The following is a 19,123-nucleotide window of genomic DNA, read 5'->3' as shown; positions in this document are numbered from 1 at the left end:
AGAAATCTGTTGACTTTGAGGTTGTTCAGACAGTTCCAATTAAGGTAACTAGTAAAGAACCAGATGTTAGTAGAGGCGAAACAAGTCCGCCTGTGTCAAGTGTTAAAATTTCTGTTCCGAGTCCGGTCTCATCAGATTCGGATAAGTCATTCGAGTAGGGTAAGACAAAGGAGGAGGTTGTATTCCCAAATAGTGGAGAGAAAGATAAAACAACTAAAAAGAGTTCTCCGCTAAACCCTTATGTCCCACCATATGTGAGACGAACGGGCGGTAGTACAGCCTCGACATCCAAAACAACTGTTGAAAAGAAAGTTGAGCATAGGTGTTGTTTTAGGTGTAATCAATTAGGGCACCTAGTTGCAGATTGCCCTCTGAAGCAGCGATTCAGAGGTGTGAGGCATACCAAAACTGAGACTAAGCCTAATGGTAATTATAATACTGGTAAAAGTGAAAACCATTCAAAATTCAGAAATCAGACTAATTCAGGTTTTCAAAGAAACCAATCTCAGTTTCACACTGCTGATAACCAAACAGTAAGTTATAATTCTTTCAATTCACAAAGGTTTGGAAGGCCTCACAATCAATCTACAAGGAGGTATACTAATAGGACTTACAGGAATTATACAGAGACTAACTTTGGAAAGCCAAAGTTCGGAATGTATAGATCCAAGACCAATTGGTCTTGGGTCCCTAGATACTAATCTTTTGCTTTAATCGTGCAGGAACAGTTGAACAGGGCTGCCAATAATCTTTGGGTTGTGGATAGCGGCTGTTCCCGGCACATGACGGGTAACAAAATCTTGTTACACGATTTGAACCCTGTTCAAGGAGGGAGAGGGAGCTTTGCTGGAGAAAGTGGAGGCAAGATTACAGGAATGGGAACGGTGTCTAATGGAAAGATGACTCTAGAGAAAGTAAACTTTGTCGAAGAATTGAAGCACAATCTGCTGAGTGTGTCGCAGATCTGTGATAAGGAGTACACCGTACATTTTACAAAGAATGAGGCGATTGTGTTGCATCCTGGTTTTCAGATACCAGTTGAGTTGAATGGGATGATCAATCCCGAGTAACCATGCTTTTTGTGCATATATAAAAAAAAAATGTCACTATCGCTTAAAATTATGTCGGTTACCTCAGTTTGAAGGACATATCCTCGGATATGTTTGGTCCTCATTTTCTACTTGTAGAGTTTGAGGGTTGCCATTAACCGGATGACTGAATGTGACCGGGGCGGTTTATTATGTGTTTTTATTCTTTCGCTGAAAATTAGTCGTTCATACTTAGTTAGAAGGACACATACTTGTATGTGGTCAGTCCAGCGGATCCATTGGATCCTCAGGATAACCGTTTACCTGAAGACTTTGAACTGATCGGGGCGATTGAAGTCAAAAATTTTTTTTAGGGAAATGAAATTATTTTTCAAGTCTACTACTTTGTAAGAAGTTCTGTTACTATGTTTTAACAGAAAATTGATCCAACCTTGGAAAATGATAGATTTACTGATTCTGTGTGCTTAACTAGTGAAGTTATTAGGCTTAAAAGGCTTTAGAACAGTCATTGTATGTCATGGTAGCTTTTTATGGTCCGTAAAAGTAGAAGTGATACTAACTAAATCTACTCGATTTTATGTGGAAACTTCTTAAGAGTTCTGCATGTCTTCATATATATCTTTCCGAATGATAGGCAGAAAAGCGTTTACCCAGTCATACACGAGCCTGTTAGTGTTCTGATTCCCGTGAAGAAAGCGTGTCAAGAGACTGCAGTGATCCAGATTCGGGACTTGCAGTTGTTCTCTATGTGTTTGATAAAAAAAAAAAATTATAAGTCATTGAGACATTCTTTAACTTGAAATGTCAATCATGATGTAAGAAAGAGAACGGGAAGCAGAGTCTAAAGATCGATAAATACTTACAACTTAATCAGACACTACGGGTCGAAGTCAATTCGGGGTGACTTGGGGAAAGCCAAATACGCTTTGAGAATAGATAGGAGGCATCATAATCTCTGAGTTGTTGCCCACTTAATTTTTGAGCTTAATTCTTAACTCGTATCACAGAAACGATGAAAACCATCTTAAGTTATTTACCTGCTTACAACCTGTTTCTTTATGTCGTAATACAGCTAAACACGGATCTATGTGACAGTCACGTAATTAGTATGATTTCTGTTCGGATCTTTTCTAAAACGTAGTAGTCCCTGTCGAGACTGAAATTTGATCCCTTGTACTTTAATTTTTAAAAGTTTTTCGTACTTAGGTAGTTTATGATTTTACAACTGGTTACTTGGACTTGATCGTGTCATTTAATTCTTAAAGGGAACACTCCTGGTTGAACATGAAAAAATTATAGATGCTATGAAGGAGTTCTTGGCATCTCAAGGGGAGACGAGCTGTAAAGGCGACGAGCTCAGGACAAAGAAGAAGAATGACAGAGATGATGATCCCAATGCATCGAAAGGTGCAGGTGGTGAGTTGCCAAGAACTACTCAAGCTCTTGGGACAACCACAGCTCAGGGGAAGTCTGCAGGTGCAGCTGGCGGTTCTGGTGGTGATGAGATGGTGATGGTAGATGACGAGGAGATGGGAGATGATGTGATCGATGCCTTGAAGGAGTTGGATGATGATATGTTAGATGTTGATGATGTGTGTGATGATGATGTGCTGCCATTAGAAGAAATTGAGAAGATTGGTGCACAGATAGTGATAAAAGATGATGTTGAAGAAGGTGAAATTGTAAAGGAGAATGTTGAACACGAGCTTCCAACCGTTGAGAAGTCAAATGTATGTGAAGATACAGTAGTTGATGATACAGAATGTGAGGAGCAGCCTAGATGGAAGGAAGGCTATGCTCATTGGTTTATCAAAACGAAGAAGCCAGTGGTACCTACAATGTTCAAGAAAAGTTATAATATTAAAGGGTACGCTGAGTCAAAGAAAGGCATTATCTGTTGGTTATATGATGAACAGCTAAAAGTGTTCGTGGTGAAAAGATATGATGTGATCCAATACTTTAAGAGGACGTTGAGATCTCTAAATACCTTACCTGAGTGTGAGGTAAAGGATTTGGCCAGACTGGGGTTGATAAATAGAAGTGATGATAATATGGCCAGAGTTATTGGGAAGATAGTATGGAAAGAAAGTATTAAAGAGAAAAAGTTTGAGTTGTTAAAACCACAGAAAGGGAAATTAGTTGAAGATACTGAAAGAGGAATGAGAGCAGATGGCAAACCTTGGATGGTGATGAAATATAAGCCGATTCGGTGTTTGAAAGAGGTTCCAATGAAGACTATGCCTCAAGATGTGCTGAAAGATCTGAAATGGTGGTATGTGGATTGCCAGACTGCTGAAGCCGTGATGGAAGACGAAGACGAACAAGAAGTGCTAAGAGTGTATGATCCGATGCATCTTGTTAATTTATCTAAAGCTGATCTGCAGGTGTTAAACGAGAAGAAGATATTCTATATTCCTGCATGGAAAGACGAAGCGAGGAAATATCAGCGAGTAGTCACGGTCTGTGTAAGAGAGGGAGTGCATGCATGAAGATTACAAGACAAGTGCTTAAAGATAAAGATATGAAGCTACTGCCAAGGGGGAGTCTGTTGGTGCATAATGTCAGTAGTTCATAGTCTAGTGTCTGTAGTCCAGTCTGTAATGTTAATTGTGTTTTGTTTATGTTTAAGCGAAGTTACTGACAAGTTCGCTTATCAGGTGAACTTGTTAGTCAAGCGAAGTTAGCAACAACTTCGCCTGAACATATCAGGCGAAGTTGTCGTGTATTTATACGCTAGGTCACGGTTTGTTTAGAGGTTGTTGAAGGTAATCGTATACAGACGTGTGTGAGTCGAGAGACGTGAGAACCAGAGAGTATTGAGTTTGTATTCAGTGATTATATCACGTGTTTTGGTTATAATATAACGTGTGTTCGTTTATTCGTATCGTGTGTTTGTTTGATTCGTGTTCTACGCTCGTAACGACCTACGCAGGGATTCCGCACCTGTGTAGATCGAGATATCCCGTGCAGATCCATCCAGGGAACCTACACTCTATATAAAGGGAAACCCAAAATCTCTTACCCTTTGTTCATTTCACAAACACCCAAACACTCTCAATTCTCTCTCTATCTAAAAACCTCACCGCCTTCAAATCACAACACAAACAAATCTACTTGATCCCATATGTGATTCACACTTGATAATCATCAAGCATGGACCCATCACCAAAGGTATATCAATGGTTTGTGTTTGAATCGATGGATCTTTCCTTGTTCTTGTCCGACGGTTCGAAACTGAATCTTCATATGATCAAATGAACTATCATATCTTAATTGCTGCTAAAATCGACAACATATCCTGGTTATCGACATCATATTGAACTTTAGGACATATTTAATTGTGTTTTGTAAATATTTACAAGATTTTTGACTTTTAAGGGTTTTCGGATTTTTACCTGTCTGATTGGAGTATTTTATTTTTGAGTTTGTGAGAAAAACTTGTACATAAGTACAATTCGAATATAGGCGACGTTGGGTTTACAAAAAAACTGAAGTTATGAAAAGCTTGTGTTTTTGGATCTCTTATGCATTCAAATTGCATCGCAAATTGATTTGAATCGCTTCGCATAGATATAAGAATCACATAAGTTTTGAATTGCATGAACATCTGAGTCGCATCACATTTCCCATGCGATGCGATTGGATGACCATGCAATGCGACTGAATCTGGCATGCGATAGGATTAATTTCCACAAGCGATCCGATTAGGTGTTTCATGCGATGCTCTTGGAACCCTAATGTGATGCGATTGAATTCCCTATGCGATGCAATTCCTTTTGCCTTAGCAAAATTTTAAAAATTTTATGTGTGTTATTTTCTGTTTGAATTTTAATTTTAGTTTTAATTAAATTTTTTTGTACTAATGAGACTTTTTGATGATGTCCTACAGCAACATAACATGTATTTTCCATTGGATCTTCCCAAGAACAAAAAGAACAAGGTCTTTACTTCCATGATCAAGGACTTCGGGAATCCCCTCTAGCAGATGCAATTAAAGCTAATCCCGAAATCCATACGTGCTGGATTGAGGAATGGATGAATGCTAAAGGGGTCAAGGATTATATTACTAGTGAGGTAGCTGGAAAGAAGTTGACCATCACTGAGACTGACATTAGACGGGTATTGAACATAAAAGATGCTCCTAATCATTATTTCAAAAAGTTATAGAAGGACCAGTTGCAGGAGTTTGTTGATTAGATGGGATACGACACCAAGTGGAAGACTTTGGAGAATAGGCATCTTCCTGCTTATTGGAGATATTTGTTCCACATTGTAGTACACTACTTGTCTGACTTGAGAGGTTGGTTTGAAAGTTTGAGAAAGAATGGGTTGGGGTGATGTATTGCTTAACCACCAAAACACCCTCCAGATTCATATTTCTCTACATGCATGCCAATGCTTCCACTGACAGTCCATGGATGCTATACCCAAAATTTGTACAGTTGTTACTTGATGATTTGGTGCCTGAGGTACCAGACATTTGTGCAAGACTGAAGTAGATGATGAAGGGGTTGAGTTTCCACCATTGGAACCTCACATGCAAATATGGTGAAACAGACTGTGTTTAACACCATGTTGAGCCAACAAGAAGATGGTACAAACATAGACGAATAGGTACCGAGAATGTTGGCGTAAACCAGACATGTTGGTGAAGAAGCAGGTGATGATGAGAAGAGTGAAGAGTTAGTAGTTGTTGAAGAATCTGATGACGAAGAGACTGACTCAGAAGCATAAGCTGAGGTTGAGAAGAAGAAATCTAAAAAGAAGAGGAAGGATACTGGCAAGCCTTCTGCTAGTGATTCTTCCCGTCAAGAGGTAGAGCTGGAAGAAAAGCCCGTGAAGCCGTTGAAGTGGTTAATGAAGGTAGGGTACTCCGAGAAGCCCTCATCTGGAAAATCAGACATTCCACTACCGAGACAGAGGTAACCATACCACCACTCGAAACCACCCAAAAGGACCCTTATCAGGCCTCTCCCAAAACCCTCAAACGAGATCTAGCCAGACATAACAGTAGTACTAGCCCAACCTTTTTAGAGGCCTAAAGCGAATGAAAATTTGGGGCCTCTTTATTTACTTAGCTTCGTTATTTTTTGTACCGTATATGGTTGTGCGTGTCAATAGAAAACTTTAATTGGATTGTTAAACATCAAAAATTGATAACATATTGTAATTGATACCAAATACGATTTATGATAATAACGGTTTTCATATGCAAGTGTAGCCTTTGTAGTAGTCACTTAAGTATTAGAGTAATGGTTTTAAAAATCAAAGTTATTTGTTACCATCAGTGCCGGCCCTATCATACAACCAACCCAAGCTAGGGCTTGAGGCCCCCAATTTGATAAGGCCCCCATTTTTTGGAAGCTAGGGCTTTCTGGTTGGCGGTTGCAACTGAGATGGAGAGAAATCGAGAGGAGTAGGACGAAAGAGTGCAGGAATGTAACAAAGTCCTGAGTTCTTAAGACATTCAATTTTATCATTGAAGTATCTGAATACAAAAAGATGAATAAAAGTAGCAGGGGGTGTTTTCTGGAATGAATGGTTGAAGGGAAGAATCAATCAAGTAATCAACAGTGAATGAATGTGAGCCACATATCTTTTTTATTAAACTTTTTTTTTCGTTAAATGTTTTCTCTCATTATTAATGTAATTGTTTGTTGCACAATTGCACATATCCATTAAATATAGTTGTTATCGTATATATTTATTAGTATTTAACCTTTTTTAATCATTTGAGTTACTATTAATATTTTCTTGTTTTCTTACTTGAGTTTATAGATTGAATTTCTTACTTGACGTGTTTATATTAAAGTATATTTTCATGCTACAGTTTTGTAGTTCTGTTATGGTTCGATTGTTTCGTGAGCATTTAATCATTATTTTCATTTGTTTCAATTTTTTTAGGGTGTGGCATTTCTGTAATGTGTGGCTTGGTGGGAAAATAAGACACATTTACCATTGCCATTAAAAATATGTATCTTCTTTTGCCAATGAATAAACCCGCCTTAAAAGCGTTCCAGCTTCGCTATATCACATGTCATTTGTTATAGACTCTTTTGTTTCATGTCTATATAATATCTTTAAGAGGGTTGTAACCCATGATTAAAAATCAATATCAAAGTTTAAAATCTAATTAGTAATTAAAGTCTATAACGGTCGCTAATTGTCACGACAAAAATGTGGGTTGATAACAATAAAAATTGTTAAAGGCCTCAATGTTTCAACTTGCTTTAGGCCTCTAAAAAAGTTGGGCCAGCCCTGGTTACTATATATATGTTTACTATATATAAAAGAACACAAGGGGCTGAAGGCTATCCATGGTATGGTAAAACTAAAAATGAGCATTCATACTAAAGGTGAAAAACATTTAAAAAAAAGATGATTATGGATATTGATTTTGGAATAGTCACATCCCAAAAATAAGTAAAAAAAAAAAGAAAACATATCATGTCCGATGAAAACTCCATCTGCATGGGCTATACATGTTTATTAATTCACAACCCATAATTTAGAAGCCCAATTATATATGATTCTTTTGAAAATTTTGGGGCCTTAGAAAATAAGTGGCCTAAAGCCCTTGCTTGGGCTGCCTTTACAGTTGGGCCAACCTTGCTTAAGGGTAAACAAACCAAAGTCCCACGACCCAAATCCAAAACCAAACCCTTACCTTTAAAACTCCATGACTCACCATAACCAGCCCCGAACTCTCTCATTCCGTTGAGTCAAAGATTTGACCAAAATGAAGTATATGGAAGATTGGAATCTTTTCAACCTCCTCAGAATTCGCTAAGTATGGATCCGGGCACACCTTAGACCTCCGAGCAAGCTTTTACTTAGCCGGGTACGATATTTTGTCTATCGGGCAAGGTTATCTTCAAGAAGTCTTCTTTAGTGGATATCCGAGCAGGGCTTGCAAATTAGTGCATTGCCGGGCAAGGTTCACTAGTTTATGTAAATCCAGGCAAGGTTCACTTTATCAAGCAAGTCTGTTCTTCATAGCCAAGTAAAGTTCACTCCCGAGTAAGCTTTTTGGCTAACCAAGTCCATGAAGCCAAGTGATTGGAAGACCGGACAAGGTATTCATTAATAATTGTGGTCCAAGAAAGCTTGATGATTTAATGAAATATCTTCAAGTAATATCGGGCAATGTTCAACTCAAACAAGGAACTGTACTGCCGAGTACACTTTGCTAATAAGTTATTTTTTAGCAAAAAGTTGAATGGACCATTGAAGAACAAGGTTGCTCGTAAGGGTTTGTCGGGCAAAGTCTGGCAAAGTCAAGAAGACTGATGTCTACCCGGTGAGTATTTTACTTGGTAAAATACTCTTCAAGTAAAGTCTACCCGGAAACTGATCCCAGGCACACTTCTATGTTACCAAGTTGTGAAGGATGGCAGAGTACATAGCTTACTCGGAAAGTGAAGATTGATACAAAGCCTACCCGGAAGACTTGTTTTACACTTAGAATATTTTGTGAATATGTAATTTGAATATGTATTTACGTTTGGGGTTTCTAGAAGGAATGACAGCTGTCATAAGGTGGCAGACCTATAAATAGATTGTTTTAGGGCATGCCGCCTAAGGCAGACAGACACATTAATTAAGAATATTGTGTGTGTGACGGCGGTCTTAGTATGGAAAAACCTTCATTCAAAAACCCTAAATCGATTATCCACTTTGTATGATTGACAATATATAAATGGAAATCTTTTGAGTGAATCTTGTTCGTGTTGGTTACATTTGAATATTGATTAAGCAACCGTATTGATTCCGCCTTTAACAAACGGTCATCTTTCTAAATATAGCAACCCGTCATTAACTCCCTTGTCGACACATCTATTTGTGTGAGTTATGACATGATTAAGTAAGATTCAGTTGAAATCGGGGACCTGACAAGTGGTATCAGAGCAAACAATTGTCTATGTATTTATGCAAAATTCATTAGAAAATTCATTTTATCACTTAACTTTGACATAAGACTCATTTTGACACAAATAGTTGAAACATAATCAATCTTGATCACACACAACAATATCAGGACTAGCAAACAATGACAATATTCAAGTTCAAGCCTATCCTAACAGCATAAAGTGATAAGATAAAGCACATATTCAAGCAATTAAGCAATGATGTCAGATAAGCTTACTCTAACAATTAAATCATAACAGAAACACTTATCCTAACATCACAAATGCTCATCAACTGATAAACATGTAAGCATATTAACCAGATCAAACATGTCAAAGCTTTACAATCATAATCAGTTAAAGCATATAACAGTTAACACATTTAGTAGCATAATCAGTATCATACTCAAGCATATTCAAGTAACATTCACTTTGTGAAACCTCTAAATAAAATAATCATTTAGCACATAGAGGTACACAACCAGGCACACATCCTTAATCAGATTTCATCAGAGTTGATCATTCCCAGGTCTTTCAGAAGAAAGTTAAACCTGGTTCTATCAAGTGGTTTGGTGAATAGGTCAGCCAAATTGTCACTTGTATCAACTCTTTGCATTTCAATCAAACCTTTTTCACTACAATCTCTGATGAAGTGATATTTGATTTCAATCTCTGATGCAGTGTTGTCAATAAGAATAGGGGTGTTCAGAAAATTCAAACCATAGTCCAGCATCTGATTTTGAATCCAAAGAACTTGTGCACAGCAAGCAGATGCAGCAACATATTCAGCTTCTACAGTAGAGATTGAGACAGTAGTCTGCTTCTTGCATTGCCATGACACTAGCCTTTCACCCAAAAATTGACATCCCCCTGAGGTTGAATTTCTACTCATGTTACAGCCATCATAATCACTGTCTGTATATGCAATCAGATCAAAAGATTGGTTCTTTGGATACCAAATCCCTAAATCTGGTCTTCCCTTAAAAGATCTGAATATTCTTTTAACAGCATTCATGTGGGAAACTTTAGGATTTGACTGGAACCTTGCACCCTAAGCTGAATATGTTGTTGCATCTGCCTGCTGTGCACAAGTTCTTTGGATTCAAAATCAGATGTTGGACTATGGTTTGAATTTTCTGAACACCCCTATTTTTATTGACAACACTGCATCAGAGATTGAAATCAGACATCACTTCATCAGAGATTGCAGTAAAAAAGGTTTGATTGAAATGCAAAGAGTTGATACAAGTGACAATTTGGCTGACCTATTCACCAAACCACTTGATAGAACCAGGTTTAACTTTCTTCTGAAAGACCTGGGAATGATCAACTCTGATGAAATCTGATTAAGGATGTGTGCCTGGTTGTGTACCTCTATGTGCTAACTGATTATTTTATTTAGAGGTTTCACAAAGTTGTAGGTTCCCTGGACGGATCACACGAGATATCCCGATATACACAGGTGCGGAATCCCTGTGTAGATCGTTACGGACGTAGAACACAAACACACGAACACACGAATACGATACGAACAAACACACGTTATATTAATAACTCAACACGTGATATAATCACAGTTACAGACTCTCGACCTCACGTCACTTGACTCACGAACAATAACTGACTTACACCAACCTCGAACAACTAGCCGTAACCTATATAAATACACGACAACTTCGCCTCAGGCGAAGTTGTCCATAACTTCGCTTGGTTAACAAGTTCGCCTAAGCGAACTTGTCAACAACTTCGCTTGATTAACAAGTTCGCCTAAGCGAACTTGTCAACAACTTCGCTTTAAACAAACAAATACATAAACAATATTACAGACTCGATTACAGACATTAGACATATGAACTACTGACATTTATGCACCAACAGACTCCCCCTTGGCAGTAGCTTCATATCTTGATCTTTCAGCTCTTGTCTCGTAATCCTGTAACTTCAAGCGTGCACTCCTTCTCTAACGCACACCGACACAACCCTTTGATATTTCCTTGCTTCATCCTTCCAAGCAGGAATATAAAAGATCTTTTTCTCGTTAAGCATCTTCAGATCAGCTTGCCATAAGTTAACAAGATGCATCGGATCGTAAACTCTAAGGATCTCTTGTTCATCCTCATCTTCCATCACTGCCTCCGCTGTCTCACAATCAACGAACCACCACTTTAGGTCTTTGAGCACATCCTTGGGCATAAGCTTCATCGGTACTTCTTTAAGGCACCGGATTGGTTTATACTTCATAACCATCCAAGGCTTTCCATCAGCTCTCAAACCTCTATCCTTGTCTTCAACAAGTTTCCCTTTCTGTGGTTTCAACAGCTCAAACTTCTTTTCCTTTATGCTCTCTTTCCATACGATTTTCCCTATAACTCTAGCCATATTATCATCACTTCGATTGATCAACCCCAATCTGGCTAAGTCTTTAACCTCACATTCAGGCAGTGTGTTTAACGATCTCAACATTCTTCTAAGGTACTGAACTCCATCATATCGTTTAATCACGAAGAGCCGCAACTGCTCATCATAAATCCAGCATATAATCCCTTTCTTTGCTTCAGCATAGCCCTTAATATTGTAACTCTTTTTGAACATGGTAGGGACTGCCGGTTTCTTCGTTTTGACGAACCATTGAGCGTATCCTTCCTTCCACCTCGGCTGCTCTTCCCATTCAGTATCTTCAACTGCCGTCTGATCACCCATATCGGCCTTCTCAACCTCTGGAATGTCATGTTCGACATTTTCCTCTACTATCTCGCCTTCCTCAATCTCATTCTCAATCTCAATCTGCTCACCGATCTTCTCAATCACATCACTCGGCAGCACATATTCATCAAATAACACATCGTCACTGAACATATCATCGTCAAGTTCCCTCAACGCATCAATCACGTCATCATCACCACCAGCCGCGTCGGCAGACTCCCCCTCAGCTGTGGAAGTACCAAGAGCTTGAGAAGTTCTTGGCAGCTCACCACCTGCATCTTTCGATGCATTGGGATCATCGTCTCTGTCGTTTCTCTTCTTCGTCCTGAGCTCGTCGCCTTTACAGCTCATCTCCCCATGAGATGCCAAGAACTCCTTCAAGGCATCTATAATTTTCCCATGCTCAACCAGAAGGGATGACTGTAGTTGATTTGCTTCTACTAGGCGTTGAATAGTCTTAGATTGCTCTGCCACGATCCGCTCTAGTGAAGCTATTCTCTCTGAGTCTGAAGTAGGCGAAGGCGAGACATCAGAAGCAGGCGTAACCGCAGGTGGTACCATACCTGATAACCCTGCAGTAGTGACGACCGTTGACTCTACAAATCGTGCAGCAACCACCGACTGAGTAAGCGTTGGAGGTGGTGGAGACACAATCTCCGGAGTCGTCATCTGGATGGTAGTGGTAGATGGAATGCCAGCAGATGATGTAGCCACCACGGGAACATCCGCAGTGCTTATACTTGTAACCTGTACAGAAGTAGGAACGATAGACATACCAGACAGTGCAGCCGGAGCGAAACGTACCATCCTTGAAGTCTCTCCAGCTCCTATACCTGCACCTGTCCTTTCCCGTCTTGAACGTCGTATCAGCTTATGTATATCTTCTTCCTCTTCTGACTCATCATCATCCTCCGTCCTCTTTCTTTTCCCAAAAGTTCTCTCTCTAGACACCATCAACCGTCTCCCCTCATTCATGATCTCATCCAAATCTGAGTCAGCCATCGACGTTGCTGCTCTAGTAACACTCACACCCGAACCCTGTGCAGCAGAGACCTGCACCTCTTCATGTGTATCAACTTGATCCATATCGAAATAACCTTGACCTCCAAAGACAGCATCAAGATCTATATCCTCTGCAGCCGACACAACAGGCACAGCAGGGGCAGCTTGAGTTGCTCTTGCCTGTCGTGGTTGAGGATCTCTGAACTCGTCCCCAGCAGCAGGAACATACTCTGGGTTGATTAAAAATCCAAACAGTGGAGTATGCCTTGGACGACATTCAGGCTTGCTCCTCGCACTCGAAGTACGGCATTGAGCAAAGATACGTTTGCTCACAGACTCCACATATCTGATTGGTCGTCTCTGAGGTAGATTCGGAGCCACATGGTTCAATATCATCTGGATGAAACATGGATACATAATGAACCGCTCACGAGCCATCGCCCTCCTCTGTCTGTCAATCTCGTAAAAGACCATCTGACTAAAACTATAGCGTTTATTGTAAGTCAGTGCAGTCATTGCGGACTGCATGGTCGCACCCATACCGTCAGTGCCCGCCTTCCTTCCTGACATGAAAACTATCATGACGTGCATAAGGAAGCGCCACTGATCAAGTAGAAAACCCTTCCGTCTCTGTGTATCGCCTAATGGACCAGAATAGCCCATTCGGAGAAACGCTCCATCACGAAACGGAGACACAAACTCAGTTGGGTCGTCCCTCGTCTCTTCTCCAAACCGTAACGCCACCCGAATCTGTTCAGAATTGAACTGAACCTGTTGATTGTTCACAGTCGCTCGCATGACCGGGGGCTCAACACGACAATCGTATTCTACCGTCTGCCAAAAGTCTTCGATATTTGGTAAGGATATAGGCAGAGTCGTCGTGATAGCATGAAAAATCCTCGAGCGTATGAGGAAAGAAATGATCTCACGGTAGTCTTCAACACCGCTCATTTCCGGGTCTAAGGTGATGAACATGTTGTGACCCGGAAAGAATTGCCTCTGGTTATCACCGTCATCTCCTCCAGCACCTCCAGCACCGGCAACAGCAGCCATCTCTGCAACAAGCGAACCAAGTTAGATAAACATTAAAGCATAACACAAGTTCGCTTATTACCATGAGCGAAGTTGTGATAAAGACTGTATAGGCGAAGTTAAAGTTTGGGCGAAGTTGGGAACAACTTCGCTTCAGCTTTAAGTTCGACTAAAAATTATTAAGTTAAAAAGGTTCCAGGCGAAGTTAAAGTTGGGGCGAAGTTGGGAACAACTTCGCTTCATCTTTAAGTTCGCCTCACCACAACATCGCCTCAGGCGAATTTAAGTTTCAGGCGAAGTTGAACGGATAACTTCGCCTCAGGCGAATTTAAGCTCCAGGCGAAGTTACGGATAACTTCGCCTAAACCTTAACTTCGCCTGAATCTGAAACGGCGACAGTAAGGTTAATCGAAATCCGGAAAACCGTGTTTCGATTAACTTTGACGATTAAGGAGGCTCAAACACATGATATTAATGATAACTGGACGATTGTTTTGTTAATGAACACGTATAAACAAGTTTTGAAATCGGGTAATAAAGGTCGATCGACCGAGGACACGAAACAGGTCAAACGACCTTAGATTAACATCTATGAACATCGAATATCAGATATAGGAACCCAAACAACCTTTAAATCGGTTTGAAATCAAAGAAAGATAACAAAGATGATTGACAGATAAGATCGCCGGAAAATCAGTTAAGTTCGCTGGATTTTTGCAGAGTATAAGTTCGCTGATAAAATAATGAGCGATTTGAACTTAAGTATTCTTTATATATGGGCGGAGTTATACAGGCGAAGTTACGGATAACTTCGCCTAGGCGAAGTTATTCACAACTTCGCCTGTTTAACAACATCGCCTATATTTACAAAATCAAACCTTATAATTTGAACATTTTTCAATTAACTCTTTAAAACTTCCCTTTAAGAAATAAATGACATGATCAATTCTAAGTAACTAGTTAAAAAATCATAAAACTATCTAAGTACAAAAACTTTAAAAATTTAAAGTATAAGGGATCAAATTTCAGTCTAGTTAGGGACTACCACGTATTAGAAAAGATCCGAACAGGAATCATACTAAGTATGTGACTGTCACATAGATCCGTGTTTAGCTGTATTATGACATAAAGAGACAGGGTGTAAGCAGGTAATATACTTAAGATGGTTTTCATCGTTTCTGTGATACGAGTTAGGTTCAATTATGCCTCAAAATTTAAGTGGGCAACAACTCAGAAATATTGATGCCTCCTATCTATCCTCAAAGCGTATTTGGCTTTCCCCAAGTCACCCTGAATTGACCTCGACCCATAGTGTCTGATTAAGTTGTAAGTACTCTTCATCTGGTTCCCGTTCTTCTTCTTACTCTAAGAGTGAGAAGTCATGACACTTTCAGCTATAGAATGTTTCAATAACTCAAAAAATTTTTTTTTTTTTTTCGATACGAATTTACATAGACTTCAGAGTAGTAAACCAACTGCAAGTCCCGAATCTGGATCACTACAGTTTCTTGAAACGCTATCTTCACAGGAATCAGAACACACATGGGCTCGTGTACGACTGGGTAATCGCTTTTCTGCCTATCATCCGGAAAGATATATATGAAGACATGCAAAACTCTTAAGGAGTTTCCACGTAAAATCAAGTAGATTTAGTTTGTATCACGTCTACTTTTACGCACCATAAAAAGTTACCTTGACATACAATGACTGTCCTAAAGCCTTTTAAGCCTAATAGCTTCACTAGTTAAGCACACAAAGTTAGTATATCTATCATTTTCCAAGGTTGGATCAATTTTCCGTTTAACATAGCAAAAGTACTTCTTACGAAGTAGTAGACTTGAAAAATAATTTCATTTCCCTTTTTTTTCAAAATTTTAACATTAATCGCCCCGACCAAAACAAAGTCTTCAGGTAAACGGCTATTCCGAAGATCCAATGGATCAGCTGGACCGACCACATACTAGTATGTGTCCTTATAACTAAGTATGATCGACTAATTTTAAGCGAAAGAATGAAAACTCATCATAAACCGCCCCGGTCACAATCAGTAATCTGGTTAATGGTTATCCTCAAAATTTACAAGTAGAAAATGAGGACCAAAACATATCCGAAGACAAGTCCATCAAACTGATGTAACCGACATATTTTTAAGCGATAGTGACCTTTTTTTTTTTTTTTAAATAACTTGAAAAAACATGGTTTCTCGGGATTGATCATCCCATTCAGCTCGATAAGGTTTTGAAATCTTGTTTTATCAAACGCTTTAGTATAAAGATCAGCGAAATTATCAACCGTATCCACCTTTTCAAGCACTATCAGTTTCTTCTCAGCACAATCCCGTATGAAATGATGACGTATGTCAATATGTTTAGTTTTACTATGTTTCACGGGATTGTTAGTTACTGAGATAGCAGCTGTGTTATCAATGCAAATAGGAGTAAGTAAGAAATTCAGACCATAGTCGCGCAACTGTTGTTGTATCCAAAGAACCTGGGAGCAGCATTTGGTTGCTGCCATGTATTCTGCTTCACAGGTTGAAATTGCGACCGAAGTCTGTTTCTTGCATTGCCACGACACCAACCTGCCTCCAAGAAACTGACATCGTCCTGTTGTTGACTTCCGACTCTGATTGCACCCACCATAATCAGAATCTGTGTAGGCGACTAGCTCCAAGTCTCCTCCTCTCGGGTACCACAACCCCAGCTTCGGTTTGCCCTTGAGATACCGCAAGATCCTCTTCACACCTTTCATGTGAGATTCCTTTGGGTTTGCCTGAAAACGAGCACAAAGACAAACAGCAAACATTATATCAGGCCTAAAAGCAGTTAAGTACATTAAAGAACCTATAATAGCCCGATACTAAGTTGGGTCCACATCTGCATCACCGTCTGACTCAGCACCCAATTTGTGATTGACGCAGATAGGAGTGTCGAATGGAGTGCTGTCCTCCATCTTGAATCGTTTGAGCACATCATGGACATACTTCGTCTGATGAATGAACATCCCGTCCTTCTTCTGATCAACCTGCAATCCTAGAAAGAAAGTTAGTTCACCCATAGCACTTATTTCAAACCTTTTCTTCATGACGGCCCCAAAATCTTGACACATGGAGACTTTTGATGCAGCAAATATAATGTCATCCACGTAGACTTGCACCAGCAGGAAGTCGCTTCCATCTCTTTTGAAGAACAACGTGCTATCAATTTTCCCTCTTTCAAAACCATTTTCGAGCAAGTAATCTGATAAAGTTGAATACAAGGCACGAGGTGCCTGATGTAATCCATATAACGCCTTGCTCAATTTGTACACGTGATCTGGAAAGTCTGGGTCAGGAAAACCCGGAGGTTGCTCAACATACACAACCTCATCAACTTTCCCATTCAAAAACGCACTCTTCACATCTAGCTGAAATACCTTCATCTTTTCATAAGCAGCAAACGCCAAAAACAATCTTATGGCTTCCAACCTTGCGACAGGAGCGAACACTTCATTATAATCAATCCCCTCTTGTTGATTGAATCCTTTCACGCCTCGCCTTGTTCCTTATAATGATCCCCTTATCATCTCTCTTGCACTTAAACACCCATTTTGTGCCTATAGCATGCACATTCTTTGGTTTTTCAACCAAAGTCCAAACTTCCATCTTCTCGAATTGAGCCAACTCTTCTTGCTTGGGCTTCGACCCACGAGCTGTCCTTTAAAGCCATTTGATAATTCTTCGGTTCAATCTGGCTTACAAAGCAGGTGTACAGGCATTCATTGATTATTCCTGTCTCCTTAATGCTTGTATAAACACATGTGTGCTCATTCAAGCTACTTCTAGTTTGTACACCGGAGGACACATCACCAATCACATTCTCCAAAGGGTGATCTTTATGAATTCTCGTGGTTGGTACAGAACCAACATGCAAATTGTCTTCCAAGTTAGAAGAGAGCTCATCAATGGTTGTTTCATGCTGAGAGTGAAATGGATTGAAAAATTTTTCTTCAGTCGAGGCAGCAGGGGTACCGATAGTGTTTGATGAGGAAGGTTGACATTTATCAATCAGCTGTCTTTGTAATAGAATGTTGTAAGGCCCAGTCACCGGTAACCCTACTTTCGTGTTGGATTTACTCATAAACACAGTTCTAAATATCAGAGTTAATTAAAAACTTTACTTGGAATATAAAACTTTCATAAAACATTACATATCAATTCATAATCATGTCTTAAAACATTCCTCTTGTCTTTCAAAATCAAAACATAACTTATAAAACATATCAGATCTTCAGATGCCAGGCTTTAGTCTTCTGCCATGTGTCCTCCACTCAAGCCAGCTGTCTCATCCTACTCACCTGCGTGCATACTAAAAGTCAGCTACGCTGAGTGAGTTCTAGTTAATCATACAATACCATACAATACCTTATTACATACATACGTACTTAACCTCATAACTTTCTTTCATACACACATAAGTACTCATACCTTCATTCTTACTTACATACTTTCTTTCTTACTTACATACTTTCTTTACATTCATAATCATACGTTTTAAAGAGCCTTTCGCCCTATAACCTCACAGATATTATAAGGGTCTGGTCCCTAACATCACAGATATTATAAGGGTCTGGTCCCTAACATCACAGATATTATGAGGGTCTGGTCCCTATCCTCACAGATATTGTAAGGGTCTGGTCCCTAACATCACAGATATTATAAGGGTCTGGTCCCTAACATCACAGATATTATAAGGGTCTGGTCCCTTGTTTTCGAATATTAGTAGAGTTCGATTCCCTCTTCGTTACCATACAACCATACATCATACCTCAAGTATTATTAGGGCTCGGTACCCTTTTCGTAACCATACAACCATACAACCGTCATTTCCTTCTTTTATTAACTTTATTACGTTCATACACATAAACATACATATCATAATTGCCATATTTATAACGTTACAACCTGACAGTACGTGCAATATCCGAAGATCGTTCACGAACCATCAAGCAATCATTCATACATATCACATATATCACATATGGCTTTATAACGTTACAACCTGACAGTACGTGCAATATCCGAAGATCGTTCACGAACCGTCAAGCAATCATTCATACATATCACATATAGCATACACTTATCACTTAGGATAAATGTATTAACAACACATCAAGTATGCACACAGCCCCGAAAACATAACAAGGAATGGGGCTAGAAACTCACCTGGATCCTGTTACGCTCGCCGTTGATCGTAATTCCTTTCTTTAACTGGGCTCGGCTAACTGTATAATATTTACACATATCAATTAACTACTACTACTCGTTTTGTATTTCTATCTATATATGACCCACAACGAACGGGGGTCCGGGGGCAGCGCCCCTGGCAGCGGGGTTCTAGGGGCGGCAGCCCCTAGCGGGGTCCAAGGGGCAGAGCCCCTGGCTGGGGTTAA

The sequence above is a fragment of the Bidens hawaiensis genome, unplaced genomic scaffold (genome assembly GCF_021521415.1).
Source record: "Bidens hawaiensis isolate Kalapana, Puna unplaced genomic scaffold, B.hawaiensis_p1.1 tig00000702_1, whole genome shotgun sequence".
In the NCBI taxonomy this organism is placed as follows: Eukaryota; Viridiplantae; Streptophyta; class Magnoliopsida; order Asterales; family Asteraceae; genus Bidens; species Bidens hawaiensis.
Note: the sequence above shows the minus strand (reverse complement) of the source record.